The following is a 16,391-nucleotide window of genomic DNA, read 5'->3' as shown; positions in this document are numbered from 1 at the left end:
GCTCCCGGCCACCGCAGCCTTGACCTGCTGGGCTCCGGCGATCCTTCCACCTCAGCCTTTTGAGTAGCGAGAACTATAGGCGCATGTTACCATACCTGGCTATTTTTTATTTTATTGCAGAGACAAGGTCTCACCAAGTTGCCTGGGCTGGTCTCGAACCTGCGGGCTCAGGCAATCCACTCGCCTTGGCCTCCCAAAGTGCTGGAATTACGGCCTGAGCCACTGAGCCTGGCCTTAATTCTTTTAAAACCAAAAGAAAACTGATCAGTATATCCAGCTTGTGTTATATTCATCTTTCTACCAATGTGGTTGTACAACAGAATTTTAAATGTTTTCTATAGAGAAAGAAACACACAAAAGCCAAAGTGCCCAGAGTCCATGAAAGCCATAGTGCAACCCTGATAGCATCTACTACGTGCCAGGTAACACTTTACAAAAACTAGCTCATTTAATCCTGATGACGACATGTGAAGTACATCCATTTTTTGGGTGGGGGTTGGAGTCTTACTCTGTCGCCTATGCTGGAGTGCAATGGCATGCTCACGGCCACCCCTGCGTCGACCTGCTGGACTCCGGCGATCCTTCCACCTCAGCCTTCCAAGTAGCCAGAACTACAGGTGTGTGCTACCATGCCCTGCTAATTTTTTATTTATTGTAGAGACGAGGTCTCGCCAAGTTACCTGAGCTGGTCTTGAACCCGCGGGCTCAGACCATCCACTCGCCTTGGCCTCCCAAAGTGCTAGGATGACAGGCTGAGCCACTGAACCTGGCCCATCCTTTTTTGTTTGGATACAATGCCTCACTCTGACACTCTGACACCCAGGAACAATCCTGGCTCACGGCAGCTTCAACCTCCTGGGCTCAGAGGATCCTTCCACCTCAGGCTCCCACGTAGCTGAGACTGCAGGCACACACCACCACGTCTGGCTAATTTTTTTGATATTTTTGTAGAGACAAGGTCACACTATGTTGCACAGGCTGGTCTTGAACTCCCGGCTCAATCAGTCGCCCCACCTCACCCTCCCAGAGGGTGCTGAGATTACAGGCATGGCCACCGTGCCAGGCCAGAATTGCTACTTTTAGCCCCATTCTGCAGAGGAGACCAGGGTGGCACCTTTGGGAACAGAGGCGAGGACTTGAACTCAGGTCTTGTGGCCTCAAGTTCGGGGTGTGGTTCTCATCACGCCACCCCATATGCAACCAGCATGTTCCCGTGGGACTCGCCCTGCTCTAGGCCTCTCTCTGCCCACCCCAGGCCCTGGCCCGGCTCCTGGGCCTTCCTCCCCTCCTTCCTCGATGGATTTGGGAGCATGGCTGTGCTTTGCCAGGAGCCCACCAGGGGCCACTGCTGCCCCGCTTTCAGGACTCTGTGATGTTTGGCTCCCCTGCTCTTGTTTCTGAGGGCTTCCAGCAGGACCACGGTCAAGGGAAACCCCGTGTCCTGGTTGGTTCTGGGACTTCTCCAGCTCTCAGAGGCCCCCACACCCGTGAGGGGACTCAGCGTCACGCCACCGAGGACAGCCCACGAAGACACGAAATCTGAACCACAGGACACACTGGCGATGGGGAGTCTTGGGGGGATGAGAAGACCAGAAGAGAGGTGAGGTTTGAAGAACAGTCACCCCTGTCAACGCATGTGTGTCCACAGGCTGAACTGTGTCCCCTAATGCATGTTAGCCCCGCAGCGTCTCTGTGTAACTGTGTTTGTAGGTAAGATCTCTTTTTTTGTAGGTAAGATCTCTTTTTTTGAATTGGAGTCTCACTCTGTCACCCAAGCTGGAGGGTAGTGGCACGCTCCCAGCCACCACAGCCTCGGCCTGCTGGGCTCCGGCGATCCTTCCACCCCAGCCTTCCAAGTAGCCAGAACTACAGGCACGCACCACCACAACCGGCTAATTTTTTATTTATTGTAAAGATGAGGTCTCGCCAAGTTGTCCGGGTGGATCTCGAACCCGCAGACTCAGGCCATCCATTCACCTAGGCCTCCCAAAGTACTGGGATGACAAGCTGAGCCACTGAGTTCAGCCCCAGGTAAGATCTTTAAAAAGGTGCTTCAGTTAAAACGAGGCCCTTGGGGCAACCCTAATCCAATGTGACTGGTGCCCTTATGAGAAGAAGAAATTGGGCTGCAGTCGTCCACACACACAGAGGGAAGCCCCGCGAAGTCAGAGGAAGAAGAGAGGCCTCTGAAGAACGCCAAGCCCGACAGCACCTTGATCTGGAACTGCCACGCTCCAGAACTGTGAGGAAGTCTGTTTCTGTCACTTAAGCCACTAAGTCTGTGGTGCTCTGTTGTGGCAGCCTGAACAGACCAATGCGTGCACACACACAGGCACACACACACCACTTAGTGGGAAAAGCAAGGATTGAAGTCCCAGATGGGGTAAGAATCTGGTTGGAGTCTTTTCTGGGCCATTCACTTACTGGCCACATGGTCACAGATCATTCGTGTGATCTCTGTGGGCCCCATTTTCCTCAGCTAACAGCAAAACGGATGGTCCTACCTATGACATTCCACCCTACAGCAGTGGTGGTACCAAATCCACGCGCATTCAATGGAAACTGTCCTTTGAATCTTGAGCTTTTCCCAGACCGGCAGCCTGCAGTGCGATGCTGGGCAGTGGCGGTGAGTGTGGTTCCCAGTGAGCCTGTGGTCACTGGAAAGAGGGCCCACACTTCAAAGTGTGCAGCGTTGGCAGGTGATTTTGCCCAGCTGTAGGCAACAAGTGATCTGAGCACCTCGGCCCAGGCTGGACTGAGCCAGGGTGTTCCTGTGGGTTAGGGTATCAAATGCACTTTGGACTTAAGATATTTTCAACTCACAAAGGGTGGATTGGGCGTCGCCCTCTCAAGGCGAGGCGCATCTGTCCTTATCTGGCCAGTTAGCTTTGAGGATTGCATGAGGTGATGTATTTCCAAGTGCTGGGTAGACACTCAAATGCCCTGCAGATGGTTCTTACTGTAACACAATTGTCTGCACCCAACAGATTAGCACTTTTCAGCCATCTTGTTTTTTTTTTTTTTTTTTACTAGTTGCTTTGTGAATTAGTCTTACCTGGCATGCAATGTCACCTCTTCTTGGATGATGGTTTTTTGTGGCCCCTGCAATGCTGACAGAAGTTGACCTGGATCAGCTGGTGTGTGCCCAGACAGAATCTGCTGGGGTCATTCGGGGGCTGAATACCACAGTTGAGCGAGCAATGGTTCTGCTAGCCAGTTAAAAAGCCTTGTTAGTTTGCAGCAATGAGGATGATAGAGTGATTCGGTCTCTGGGGCATTCATGACGTGCTGAGCCCTTTGTGAAGTGCGTTCAGACACTGATTCCTTTCATCCTCATGGGGATCGTGTGAGAAGGAACTATTAGGATCCCCATTTTAAAGATGAGGACGTGAAGCTCAGAGAAGTTATGTACCTTGCCCAAGGCCACACAGCCAGTGAGTGGTGGAGGAGGGCTGTGAGGCTGGGTGTAGGGTCTGTGAATGCAACCACTGGGCTAGACTACCATGCCACGGGGGCACTTTGCAGGGCCTCCAAGTTCCCTTCGAGTCAGAGTGTGTGGTGGTCCGAAGGCTAGATGGGGAGACGGTGGTGGAGGTGAGGACCCATCATCAGGAGAAGGGTTGGATGCCCTGAGGAGGGGAGCACAGCCAAGAGCCTTGGAGGGATCTTCTGTCTGGCTCAGGGACCCACGTGCAGCTGACCTCCTGGCTATGGGACAGCGGGAAGTGTTCGCTTAGTGGAGGGCATTGCCGTGGGAGCCCCCTGGAGTCAGGACTGCTTGCTCCTCCTCAGTGGTCTGGTCGCTGCAAAGATCTCCCATGAACCCACACCTGGTTGCAGGCAGAGTGTCGTAAAGACACTTTACGGTTGGGGCAGGCCTCCTTCCCTGAATGGATGCTTGGGAGCTCAAAGACCAAGGCCAAGTCCCTAGAACAGGCGCGAAGTCAAGAACTGAGGCAGGGATGGGACCCTAAGGCCAGGGCGGGCCTTCCGGAGCCTCCCCTCAGTCTGGCCATGAGAGCAAGCCTCCCTCCCAGCTCATCCCTGGTTGGCCCATTGCTCCCCACACCCACCCCTCATCCAAGGCTCAGGGACGGCGGGACAGTGGCCTTGGACAAGCAGGAACAGTGCTTGCTTGTGAAATTGGCTTCGTTTGGGCGATGCGTGTTTGACGGGTCGAGCTCAGCTCTGGGCAGGCACGTGCCTGCAACTAGAGGCTGTGGTGCCCGGCAGCCCGCCCCAGTGGGGCAAACACACCCTCTGAATTCTTCTCCAAGCCTGGGATGAGCCCAGCCGGTGATCTGGGTGGCCAGCAGACGGCAGCAGAACACTCCCCAAGTCCCCTCTCCAAAGAGTTCCCCCATCACTCCCTCCACCCCCAACCCTACTCCCACACCCCACAGGTATGCAAGTCTGACTTTGTTCTCTGGGAATTAGAGGCCCTGGAGGTCAGGGGGGAAATGAGGCCCCAAATATGTATTTCGCTGTTTTGCAAATTTAGTGCTGAGACTTTCCGCCTTTAAAAGAAAAAAAGCAGGCCGGGCTCAGTGGCTCAGTCTATCATCCCGGGACTTTGGGAGGCCAAGGCGAGTGGATTGCCTGAGCCCGCGGGTTCGAGACCCACCTGGGCAACTTGGCGAGACCTCGTCTCTACAATAAATCAAAAATTAGCCAGGTGTGATGGCACGTGCCTGTAGTTATGGCTACTTGGAAGGCTGAGGCGGAAGGATTGCCGGAACCCAGCAGGTCGAGGCTGTGGTGGCCGGGAGTGTGCCACTGCCCTCCAGTCTGGGCGACAGAGTGAGACTCCAACTCAAAAAAAAAAAAAGAAAGAAAAGAAAAAAAGGAAAAAGCAATTCACAGGCAGCTCCAGTTCAGATTTTTGTTTTTGAAATAAAGCTATATAAACACGAATAAGCTTACAGCCACCTATAAACTCTTTATCCAGATAGCGTCCAGACAAGGGTGCACAGAAATAAAAATTCGAATTAAATGCAAGCAAATCTACAAACAAAATCTTTAGAATTCAGAGTCCTCAGATCCTGGTGCAGCATGCCTGGGCACGTTGCTCCCAGGACAAATTGTTGCATGTGGCTCCTTCAGCGCGTTGGTCTCCTGCTGGTGCTGGGGTAACCTCGCTCCTCTGTCCTTTTCCTGTTCTGCCCACAGGGTCACATCCAAGCACAGCAGCTGTGATGTCACACAGCCCTGACTTGGTGCCAGCTTGTCCTATATCCGTCCCATCAGTCTGCCTCTCCTTGCTGGCTTGTGACAGTTGAGACAGTATTTTTAATACGACCAGGCTGATGATCCAGGAAATGTCTTTTTCCAAAAGAAAAAAATCAAGATGAAATTGCACACGCGCGCACACACACACACATCCCATTGATGGAGAATTCGGAAACAGGAAGAATGAATGACTGGAGCCCTGCTTGAGAAGCATTATTTTCTGCCAGCCCCTGCCTCCCGTAGATGTGTAAACTGAGGCTCAGAAAGGAGAGCTGTCTTAGCCAACATCACACCCTCTCCAGGGTGAGATAGCTGGAGAACTCTGGGGCCTCTTGCTTTGCACAGCAGGGTCTCTTGTCAACACCCTCAGGCGGCCCAGGACAAGCTTGTGCTGGGAAGGGAGCCCTGTGGATTTTCTAGAGATCAGATCTCTCCGTTTAGGGCTGACTTTTCTGCAGGCTTCAAGCAGCCGGCTCCCAAAGCTCAGAAGATGAAAGAAATTAGATCGGCCCGGCACAGTGGCCAATGGAAAGACTTGTCTCAGGGTCTCCTTGGAAAGCCTAAAGCTCCTTGGACTCCACTGACAAGAAGGCCCAGGCTACATCTCAGTGTGGGGTCTCGTTTGCTGATTTTGAAATTCTTTTTTTATTTGATTAGATCTTTCTGATATTGAGGCCATCCTGGGGGCCGCTATTAGGCCTTGGAGAAAAATAGACATCTTTGCTCCAGCTCCAGGGGTCGTTTTTAACTCGGGGGCCCATTGACTGCCAAGGGGTCCATGGGTAGAATTCAGAGAGTCTGAGAAGCTGAAGGGGAGCGAAATCCGCACCTTTATTTTCCTCACCCTGTCTTGAAAGGTTGGCCTTCCTCAAATGTACAAGTTGGCAACAACCAGTTAATCTCAGCATCGCCTGGGTGGTTGGCAACAGTAGAAATCCCAGACCTCGTCACATGACATTGCAGGGTGCAGGTGCCTTGAAATACCATGAATGCTCATCACTGCTAGTGTGAAATATCACCAGACCTGACACTATGGCGTGGTATTTCCTTATCCGTGAAGAACATGTTTTTGTGTTACAAATATCTTTAAATACTTAGATAACTGTCTTTCAATAGAATCAATTTCCTTTCTCCTTCCTTGTATTATATTTTATGCATTTGAAAATTCCATTCCAGACTGTCGAAGGAGTTCACAGCACAAGAGAAGCACCCTTCGTCTGGGAGAAATAAGTCCGAGAAGAGTTACCACTTCTTGTACATCAAAAGTAAACTGAGCACATCTGGGTTCTTTTGTACATTGTCTCTAAATCTTACAACAGTGAGGTGGACGTTATTATTATTACCCTTTCATACACAGGGGAACTGAAGCGCAGAGAGATGCATGATACCACACACGCCACAGAACATAATAAACATGTCAAGTGTGATCATAGATATAAGGACAGAGTGAGCGGAATGGAGACTTCTTGTTTCCTGCTGTGTCCTTCATGCCTGGTGCCTCTTAGCTGCTCAGCAGAGGTTGTTGAAGAACTAGGTGAAATGACACCAAGCAGCCCTGCCAGGAACGGGGCAGGAAGTCCTTCGAAGGCAAGGTGAGGACTGGGATGAGTCCTGGGCCTCGAGGGAGTGCCGAGCTGGTCTAGACCAGTCACAGCACATCATTCCTTATGACAGTTTCAGAAAGGGCCTGTCACCTGGCCCTGGCCTGTGAGACACAAGGGAAAACTCACCCAGGACTGGCCCTGCCTCTTGACATTGGGGTGGGTGTCCCTTGGAGCCACTGCAGCCACCTTGTCCTGTGAGGATGACAGAGCAGAGAGAGGGCAAGGCCCTTGGCGATGCTGGGAGCCTCTTTCCGGGCAGCCCTGCAGCCTCCCACCTCTGAACTCGTGTCAGAGTTCAGAGGTCATTTGAGCCCATTTTGGTTGTCTTCAGCATCTTGTGGCGAAAGGCATCCTAAGTGATGGAGAGTGGGTTTGCAAAGGGAGGCGGGGGCATCCTGAGAATGACACTGCACCCTTCCAGGGAGTTTGTGGCTTGTCCCTATACGTGACCGCCTGGGGGGATGGGCTGGGGACTAGAGCCTCGGAAGAAGGGACTGAGGTGGTGTGACCTGTGCTTCCAAGAGAGTACTTGGGGGTCTCTGGGGGACAGGACGGCACAAGTGATAAATTCATAAAAGGACGAAGAAGGCTGGGCTGGGTGGCTCAGCCTGTCATCCCAGCACTTTGGGAGGCTGAAGCGAGTGGATTGCCTGAGCCCACAGGTTCGAGACCAGCCCGGGCAACTTGGCGAGACCTCGTCTCTGCAATAAATCACAAAAATTAGCTGGGTGTGGTGATGCACACCTGTAGTTCCAGCTACTTGGAAAGCTGAGGCAGGAGGATCGCCTGAGCCCAGCAGGTCGAGGCTGCGGTGGCCAGGAGCAGCGTGCCACTGCACTCCGGTCTGGGCGACAGAGTGAGACTCCAACTCAAAAAAAAAAGGGCAAAGAAAAGGTAAAATCGTGCAAATATGATACATAAGCCAGTTGGGTTTGGGCCTTCTTTTTCAGCTTGATGAAAGACAGGAACAGAACACGTGAGCATGTAAAACTCATTGTCCAGGGCTGCCTTTGAGTGGGTCCATGTCGCAGACCTCCCGGAGGATGGCTGCTGAGGACGAGGCCAGGTGTGGCACGAGGCCCTCCAGCGCCTGCCGTGATGTCGGCAGCCCCCAGGAAAGCATCACGGTCCCCTCAGTGCCACCCTGGCTTGAGAAACCTTCGCTACCATTTTTTGAAAGTGGATCACCTTTCTCTGACTTAAGGGATTGCTCGCAGGGAACCAGAAGACTCCACTTTCTCTACTCTGCAGTTTTCAAGTGTGTAATACATCGTGATTAACTGTAGGCGCTACGTTGCACTACGGGTCTCCTTTTAGGAACTGAAGCCGTTTTTTTCTAGGTAGAAGAGAGCTGGCAATGCCTGGGCATGTGTTTGGGTGGTTTGTTCTAAGCGCAGAGGCCTGTCCTGGGGACGGGGTGGTGCTCATGGGGGACAGGGGCAGCCTGGGCACCTGAGGCCACGTTCCCATGCCTGCTTCTGTAGAGGGACTCTCCGATGCCTCATCTCCTCCTCGTGCTGTCGTGTCCTAGTCACAGCCCGTGCCTTCTGCCTTGCCTCCCTGTCCCTGCCGGTGGGCTCTGACTCTGGTGAGCCTCCCCTGGGCAGCGTCTTTTGCTTGAACCCGTCCTTCATAAGGAGAGGGTGGGATTCCTCAGGACAAAAACTGTTGTTCTCTGTCTCAAGCTTGGCGTCAACAGCCAGTTGAACATCTAGTTCTGGGTACACGCCAGGCCCAAAGAGGTGCCCTAAAGAGGAAGGCAACCGCTGATCTCCTGCAGTTGTCAGAAGACCTGAAAACACACACACACACACACACACACACACACACAGTGGGAGTACAAGGTAAGTTCCTGTGATGCTTTTCAGAACTCATCGGTGCAGTGTTGGGCACTTAGTAAAAACTTCCTGGAAGGAGTGAGTCAAAGATATTACTAGGGCCAGGTACAGTGACTCATGTCTGGAATCCCAGCACTTTGGGAGGCTGAGGCAGCAGGGCTACCTGAGCCCAGGAGTTGAAGACCAGCCTGGGCAACATAGTAAGGTCTCATCTCTACAACAACAAAAAAATTAGCAAGGTGTGGTGGCGTGTGCCTGTAGTTCAAACTACTTGGGAGGCTGAGGTGGAAAGAGCACATGAGCCCAGGAGGTCAAGGCTGCTGTGAGCTATGATTGTGCCACTGCACTCCAGGCTGGCTGACAGAATGAGACTCACATATTCTCTCTCTCTGTCTCTCTATCTCTCAGTAGGTTTTGGCTAAAGGAAGTCATACCAGCTGTCAGGGGCCTAGTATGTTTCCCCCCTCTTCAGAATGTGGCTGTATTTGGAGGTCGGGTCTTTAAAGAAGTCAGATCAGGTCCTTAGAGTGAACCCTGATCAATTTGGTGCATGTGGACACAGGCACTTTTAGAGGCAAGATCATGCGAAGACACATGGAGAGGGGTCGCCTACAACCGAGGAGACTGGTCCCTCATGCACTCAGAAGGAGCCAACCCTGCCCACACCAACACCTTGATCTTGAACTGGCCTCTGGAACTGTGAGATAACACGTTTCTGCCGTCAGGCCAGCAGTCCTTTGCCACGACAGCCCTAGCAAACTTACACACCCTCCAAGAGACAAAACATGCAGGAGGTAGCTCGGAGAGGCTGGGATGTGGTCAAAAGGCCAGGCTGTCTTGGGGTGGGGGGATGCGGGGGACTAAATTTTGAACTTCCGCGTGTCAGGCAGGTGCCAGACACGCAGTTCCACGGGGGGTCCCACAAGCGCGGCTTTTGGATGGGAAACGCGAGCTCTGAAAGGTGGCATGCTTGAGATCACACGGCCGCATGCTGGCCTCCCTCTGCCTGCTGTCCGCCTCCCTTCCCGGTTGTCATCATTATCTCCACCACCATCTTGGCTGGGCTCACCGCGGCCCAGCCCATTCTCAAGGAGGCTCTCTTTGCTGCCTCCCCACCTCCCTATGAACGGATGCTCGGAGTGCACTGGATGCCATGGTGCTCTGCCCAGCTGCCTCTTTGGGGTCCCACACCTCCCTCTCACTCTCCAGCTGCTGGGAATGCCAGCTGCTCACAGCTTACTCTGGCATCCCTTGCTGGGCCCCATGGCAGGAAGCCACCTCACCTAATGTACGCCCCTCCTAGAGGTCCACACTGGACGACTCTGATGGGCCTTCCCAGAGCCTGGCTCTCGTGGGATTGTCTGAGGTCTCTGTGGAAGCCGCCTTGTGGGTCACCTCCTACCTGTCCGCCCCATCTTCCTGCCTCTCTTGCAGGTGTCTCTCCAGAGGGCACACCTCAATCAAGTCTCTGCATACGGTTCTCCATCCCCATGTCTGGGGAGCCTCCTTCTACCTGAGGAGGCCTGATCCCGAAAAGCCTTGGGTGGGAAGTCAGCACACTGGGTTCTTGCACTCACTCTAGTCGGCCGTGTGACCGGAGGCAAGGCTTCCCCTCCCTGGGCTCGCTCCCTGATCAGTGAAAGAGACAGGGCTTTTTCAGTCTTCTCCTCCAAAGTTCAATAGAGGAGAAAGAACACGACCTGATGGTGTGACCGCTTACAGGGGCAAAACGTTAAAAAGGCTGTCACTGCGTCTAAACCATTCGTGAACGTTGGCGTGTTAGTCCTTGTTGGGAGTTGAGTGGTGACCCCACAAGGGATGATGGAGTTCTCATTTCCAGGATCTGTGACCTCTGGAAATAGGTCTTCGCAGAGGACAAGCCATTAGGGTGGTCCTGATCCGATATGACTCGTGTCCATATAAAAGGGACATCAGACACGGACAAGAACAGACGGAAAATGATGTGAGGACACAGGGCAGATGCTGTCTGCAAGCGGGGTGGAGGGCGGCGAGACCAGCAGGAGCTGGGAGAGGCCTCAAACAGAGTCTCCCTCTGAACACTCCAAGGAAACCAGCCCTGCTGACATCTTGATTTCAGACTTCTGCCTCCAGCATGGTGAGACAACACATTTTTGTTAAGTTACCCAGTTAATGGTTCTCAGTTATGACAGGCCCAGGAAACCCATGGACTTTGGAAAGCATCTTTTTGTCTTAGTAAGTATGAAAATGTTTCCCCCTCGACTCCTCAAATACAATGTATGTTCCCAGAAGATGCTCTGGCTTTGTCTGTGGCATAAAGTACCCTCGTGGCCCCCCTCCACCCACTTGGAAAGGGGTGGACTTGACTTCGTGCATTCGTTCATTCCAGAAATGTTTAAGGAGCATCAGCACAAGCATGGTTTTAGGTACACGGATGAAACAGATGCAGTCCCTGTTCTTCTGGAGCTTTCCCTGCGGAGAGGGCGGGGAACAGCCAGAAGGGACGTGGACAGGCCAACAAGTCAGGCCAGATGGCGATCAGGCTCGGAAGCAAAGCAAACCGAGAGTGAAGACGTGATGGCAGCAGGGAGACTCAGGGCCAGGTTTGGGAGGGTGTTGGGGCAGGGTCTCTGAGGACCTGCTGGCCCAAGCTTGGGAGTTGGGTAGCCAAGCACAAGAGCACACCGGGAGGAAGTCGCTAGCCAGAACGGGGGCCTGGGGCTGGGGTGGGCTGGGGTGTTTGAGAATCCCGAAGGAGGTAGGTGCAGCTGTCACCATGGCCCCAAGGACAGTGGAATGAAATGAGCTCCCTGAGCTCACAGGGACCCCATCAGGCAGACCCTTGTAGGTTTCAAAAGGGTTTGACTGTGCTCCAAACAGTGGGGCAACACAGTTTAGTTAGCACGTTTAAAAGACCAGCCCTGACCGGGTGCGGTGGCTCACACCTATAATCCCAGCGCTTTGGGAGGCTGAGACATGAGGATTGCCTGAGTCCACAGGTTCCAGACCAGCCTGGGCAACGTGGCGAGACCTCATCTCTACAATAAATCAAAAAATTAGCTGACTGTGGTGGCACGTGCCTGTAGTTCTGGCTACTTGGAAGTTTCAGGCGGAAGGATTGCCTGATCCCAGCATGTCGAGGCAGCGGTGGCCGTGAACATGCCACCAGACTTCAGCCTGGGCGGCAGAGTGAGACTCCAACTCAAAAAAAAAAAGATCAGCCCGTATATGCTCCGGCAGTTCTGGGTGTATACCCAAAGAACTGAATGCAGGAATATGTGTATACCTATGTTCATCATTATTCCCAGGAGCCAAAACGTGGAAGGAACCCAAATGTTCATCAACAGATAAATAAACAAACAAAGCATAGTGTGTGTGTGTTTGAAATATTATTCACCCTTAAAAGGGAATGAAATCCCAACATGTCATGACATGGATGAATCTTGAAGACACTACGAATGAAAGGAGCCAGATACAAAAGGAAAATGTTGTAGGAGGCACCTAGAGCTGTCAGATTCCTAGAGATGGAAATGGGGGGGTAGTTACAGGGGCTGAGGGAGGGGAGGAAGAAAACATCCTGCAGATAGAGGGTGCTGGCCGTCGCGTCGGTCACACGGTGCGAGTGTGTGCGTGCCATGGCACATCGGTTCAAGTGGGACATTTTATGTTTTGTGCATTTTGCCACAACTTTTAAGAAACCCAAAAGACCAGTTTGGCTGCACCTTGAGGGGAGGGAGGAGCCACCTGAGGAAAGTGGGTGGCCAACTTGCTTCCCACTGCCCCCCAGGTGGGGGCTTCCATCCCGCCAGCCTGGGTCTGGGCACTTTGGGTGCTGAGCTCGCAGCAGAGCCCGGCCTCCGCCCTGGGCTCAAAGCTTCCCACGTGGGAAGTAATTACACCGATGCCCTGCATTTTGCTGTCACTTGTTGCTAAGGTGGGAGGCTCTGGGTGGAGCCCTGGGACCACCAGCTGCCGCCCAGACCCCTTCCGGCCTCCCTGAACGGAGCGTCCTGATCCCGTCAGAGAACTCCTGCAGGCTCCTTCCTGTGCCCAGGCCCTGGCACTGCCTGGACAAGCCCGCGGGGAATCACCCTGCCCTGAAAAAAAAAAAACAAAAAAAGAGGCGAGAGGGAGAGAAGCGGCACAATTAAAATCTTAACGTATGAATAATTACATTTTAAAAATCCCCACATTTTTTTTACATCAAAAGGAATTCTGTAATCAGAGGTTTAATTCGCAGATTTAGTGGCATTTGGCCGGTTAGAAGTAGGTGTGTGAAGTGAGTGAGCGTGGGATTTGAGCTGGAAGCGCAGAATGGGGGATCGCTGGGCCAGAAATCCTGGCTTTGAGGCCTTCCTCTGCCCACAGCCAGCCTGCCTGGGGTGGGGGGGGGGGAGGCAGGGCAGGAGGAGGGAGAGGGAGAGGGGTCTAGCCCTCCAGCCCTGTGGCCTCACTGCCTTCTCCTTAAAATAGCTGCATTGTGTGTTTCTATCACTATTTGCTCTCTGCAAAAAAAAAAACACCTGAAAATACAGAACAAAAAGAAGAAAGCAAGCAGAGATCACCTGAGGTTCCAGTGTCTAGAGGTGGGAGTGTCTTCTCCTTGCTCCTGACACGACTGCATAGAGTCCCTTTGCCAACCAGATGGGGCTTTACAGGTGCACAGTTTTGTTATTTTCACCCCCCTCTGCTTTTCTGTTCTTTCTTCTCCTCCAGCAGGGAAGATGAAACAAAGAAATACTCCCCCAGGACACAGGAGCTCTGACCTAGGAAGTCTGGGAATGGACTTTTGGGCCGAAGGCGCTTTCCAGAGAGGCTGGCGGAGCGGCATCTGAAGGGGAGGCTCAAGGTCGGGCGTCCCGGGGCCGGGGTGGGGGGGGGGGGGGGCTGGGGCATCAGGGAAGGTGGCTCCGGGTGACCTCCCACGGGGGAGAGCACAACGGAGCGGGCGTGGGCGTGCTTTCCCCACGCCAACCAGCCCCTGGTGTGGGCAGCCCAGGAGGGGGACCTGGGGTTAGGTGGCTTCTCAGCTGAGACAATTTCCACGTGGGACGAGAGTTCCAGCTGCTGGGGGACATGCCCCTTAGTCCTGGGGGCTGTGGAGACGGGGAGAGAAAGAGAGAGAAGGCGGGGGGAGAGAGAGAGAGAAAATGAATTGCTGGCGCCACCAAGGCACCAACCTAAAAAGCAGCACAAGCCAGAGAGGCCTTTGGAGACAACTTGCCGTGGAGAGAGGCAGCTGGCAGGCCTATTGCCAGGCTCTTGCCAGGCCGTTTCAAGGTGCATCCGCAGGACTGCAGGACGGAGACCACAGGTGGGCTGGACTGCAGCCTGCCAAAGCCATGTGGCAATCTGGCAGTGTGGGGGAACAGGACAGACACTTTTGGGAGCATGGAGGCCGTAACACAGTCAGCCATCCCTGAGGAAGCTGAAGATGCTGGCCTCCCCAGCGGCCCCCTCCAGCACTCATGGGGGAAACTCACAGATGCCACAGCCCCCTGGCGTGTAGTAATGGCTGCCATGACTTGAGTATGGCACTGTCCTCTCCCAGGAAACTGCCCTTGGACCAAAGCCAGAAAAGGGAGACTTGGCCAGGTAGAGGAGCTTGCCCCCGGGCACACAGGTAGGAAATGGCAGGAAGGAGGCTTGAACCCTGGTGTCTTCGACTCCACAGCCAACATGTTTGCTGTCCCCAGCGTCTGTGACCGTGCCTCTCCAATGCACGGCATAGTCAAACACTTGTCCTAGTATCACATGCTGGAGGGCAGCCAAGGTGATTCAAAGGCAAGGTGTTCTTGGATCATACCAGACAGCAGAACGTGGCATCCTACGTGGACTGACTATGGCAAGAAATGACCAAAGGGAGATTTTAATATTTGTGCTTAAGAATAAAATTGGGAAACTCTAGAAATTAAACTCTTTTTATTTGGTGATGGCGTAACCGTTCAATATTTTAAAATATGTATTTTATATCCTTTATTTATCTTGAGTTAGGGTGTCACTCTGTCACCGAGGCTGGAGTGCAGTCGTACAATCACGGTTCACGGCAGCCTCAACCCCCTGGGCTCAGGCCATCTTCCCGCTTTAGCCTTCTAAGCAGCTGGGACTACAAGCGCACGTCACCACACCTGGATAATTTTTTTGGTTTTTTGTTGAGAAGAGGTCTCGCTATATTGCCTAGGCTGGTCTCAAGCTCCTGGGCTCAAGCAGTCCTCCCACCTTGGACTCCCAAAGTGCTGGGTTTACAGGAGTGAACCACCACGCCTGGCCTTATTGTTTATCTTTTAGCAAAGGTATGATCCCTAGAAATTGCTTTTTTTATTTCCTTGTTTTGCAAATAGAGCTGGCTAAGTTGGTTGCTATCTGGTGATCAGTCGAAGAGACAAAATCTCATCTCCTCCCATTCTCCCTTGGCTTCAACCCTGGCTGGAGCTGCAGTGGTGGCCACAACGGCAGATGGGTCAGCCAAGAAGGCCTTGACCTTTTCAGCAAGTAGGGAGTTGCAATCAGTCTCCACAGACAAAGCCAGGACCCGCTTGTATCCATTGATAACAGAATGGGGTGCTGCTGCAGCCTTTGGATGACCAGTTTGCAGACAGACATTGGCAACATTGCGGACGCCCTCCAGGAAGTGAGAGGGCTGAGTTTCCACCATGATGGCGAGCACTTTAGGGTTATAAATGCTACCGCTGTCAAACGCCTGCTGGATGATCAGCCCCAAGGAGCCCGGGGAGATATTCAGCAGGGTGGCTTCACAGGCTCCTACCTTGTCTCCTGTCTTGATCAGCTGCACATCACTCAAGGTTTCCATGGCGTCTCTGCAGATTTTAGTGGTGCGGCCCAAAGCCTGGAAGAAGGAGGTCTTCGTGGGCCCCAGACCGGCGTTCTGGGCTGGCACGGTGATTTCACACTGGGGAACACCACCAGCATGGGCAGCAGTTGGCACCTTGTTGAGATGTCCCCGACCTCAGCGAGGTCCTCCTTGGTGAACACGAAGCCTGCGTTCCCCCCGATGTGAGACCACCGTTTCTCCAGAGCTGAGCTGATTTCCAGATGCTCTCGGATGGCCTTGCCCGTCATGGTATTCTTACCCACCAGCACCATGGGCTTCCCTCGGAGGGACGTGCAGATCTGCTGCGTCTGTGTGGAGCCCACATTGTCTGTGCCCCCAATGAAGCACATTGGATAGTCGTCCAAAAGTTGGATGATCTTAAGGAAGAAGTTGGACTTCCAGGCTGCCCCGTCTTCCCTGGGCATCCCAGCAGTGCGCCAGGGATTGCCACGCAGGGTTTAAAGACGATGTCGCTCACACAAGGACGCCTGGCGAGAGGAAATTTTTTTTAATTGAAGCAATTCTCTTTGCATTATTTCAAAACTGTATTTCCACTCAAAATTAGGACAAAAGTGGCCAGTCTATATCCTCTTGATCGGGTTTAATGTCAAATCTGGTTCTATATTTTACTTGTGTTACCGGTAAATGCAGCAAAAGAAAAAAATCAACCGTTTGTTTTGCAACATTTGTGTCATTTTACTTTTTTTTTTTTTTTTTTTTGAGTTGGAGTCTCACTCTGTCTCCCAGGCTGGAGTGCAGTGGCACGCTCTCACCCACCGCAGCCTCAACCTGCTGGGCTCAGGCGATCCTTCTGCCTCAGCCTTCCAAGTATCGCTACCACGCCTGGCTAATTTTTGATTTATTGTAGAGATGAGGTCTTGCCAAGTTGCCCAGGCGGGTCTCGAACCC

General features: G+C 53.0%; 1 pseudogene; it reads right to left on the bottom strand.

Moving 5' to 3' along the window:
- Nucleotides 1-15,020: 15,020 nt before the first annotated feature.
- LOC103274277 lies at nucleotides 15,021-15,907 on the bottom strand (annotated as a pseudogene).
- Between the last annotated feature and the right edge of the window lie 484 nt (nucleotides 15,908-16,391).

This window comes from Carlito syrichta, unplaced genomic scaffold, assembly GCF_000164805.1.
Source record: "Carlito syrichta isolate Samal-C Ts95f unplaced genomic scaffold, Tarsius_syrichta-2.0.1 Scaffold314697, whole genome shotgun sequence".
Lineage (NCBI taxonomy): Eukaryota > Metazoa > Chordata > Mammalia > Primates > Tarsiidae > Carlito > Carlito syrichta.
This window is presented reverse-complemented; position numbering and strand designations above follow the sequence as displayed.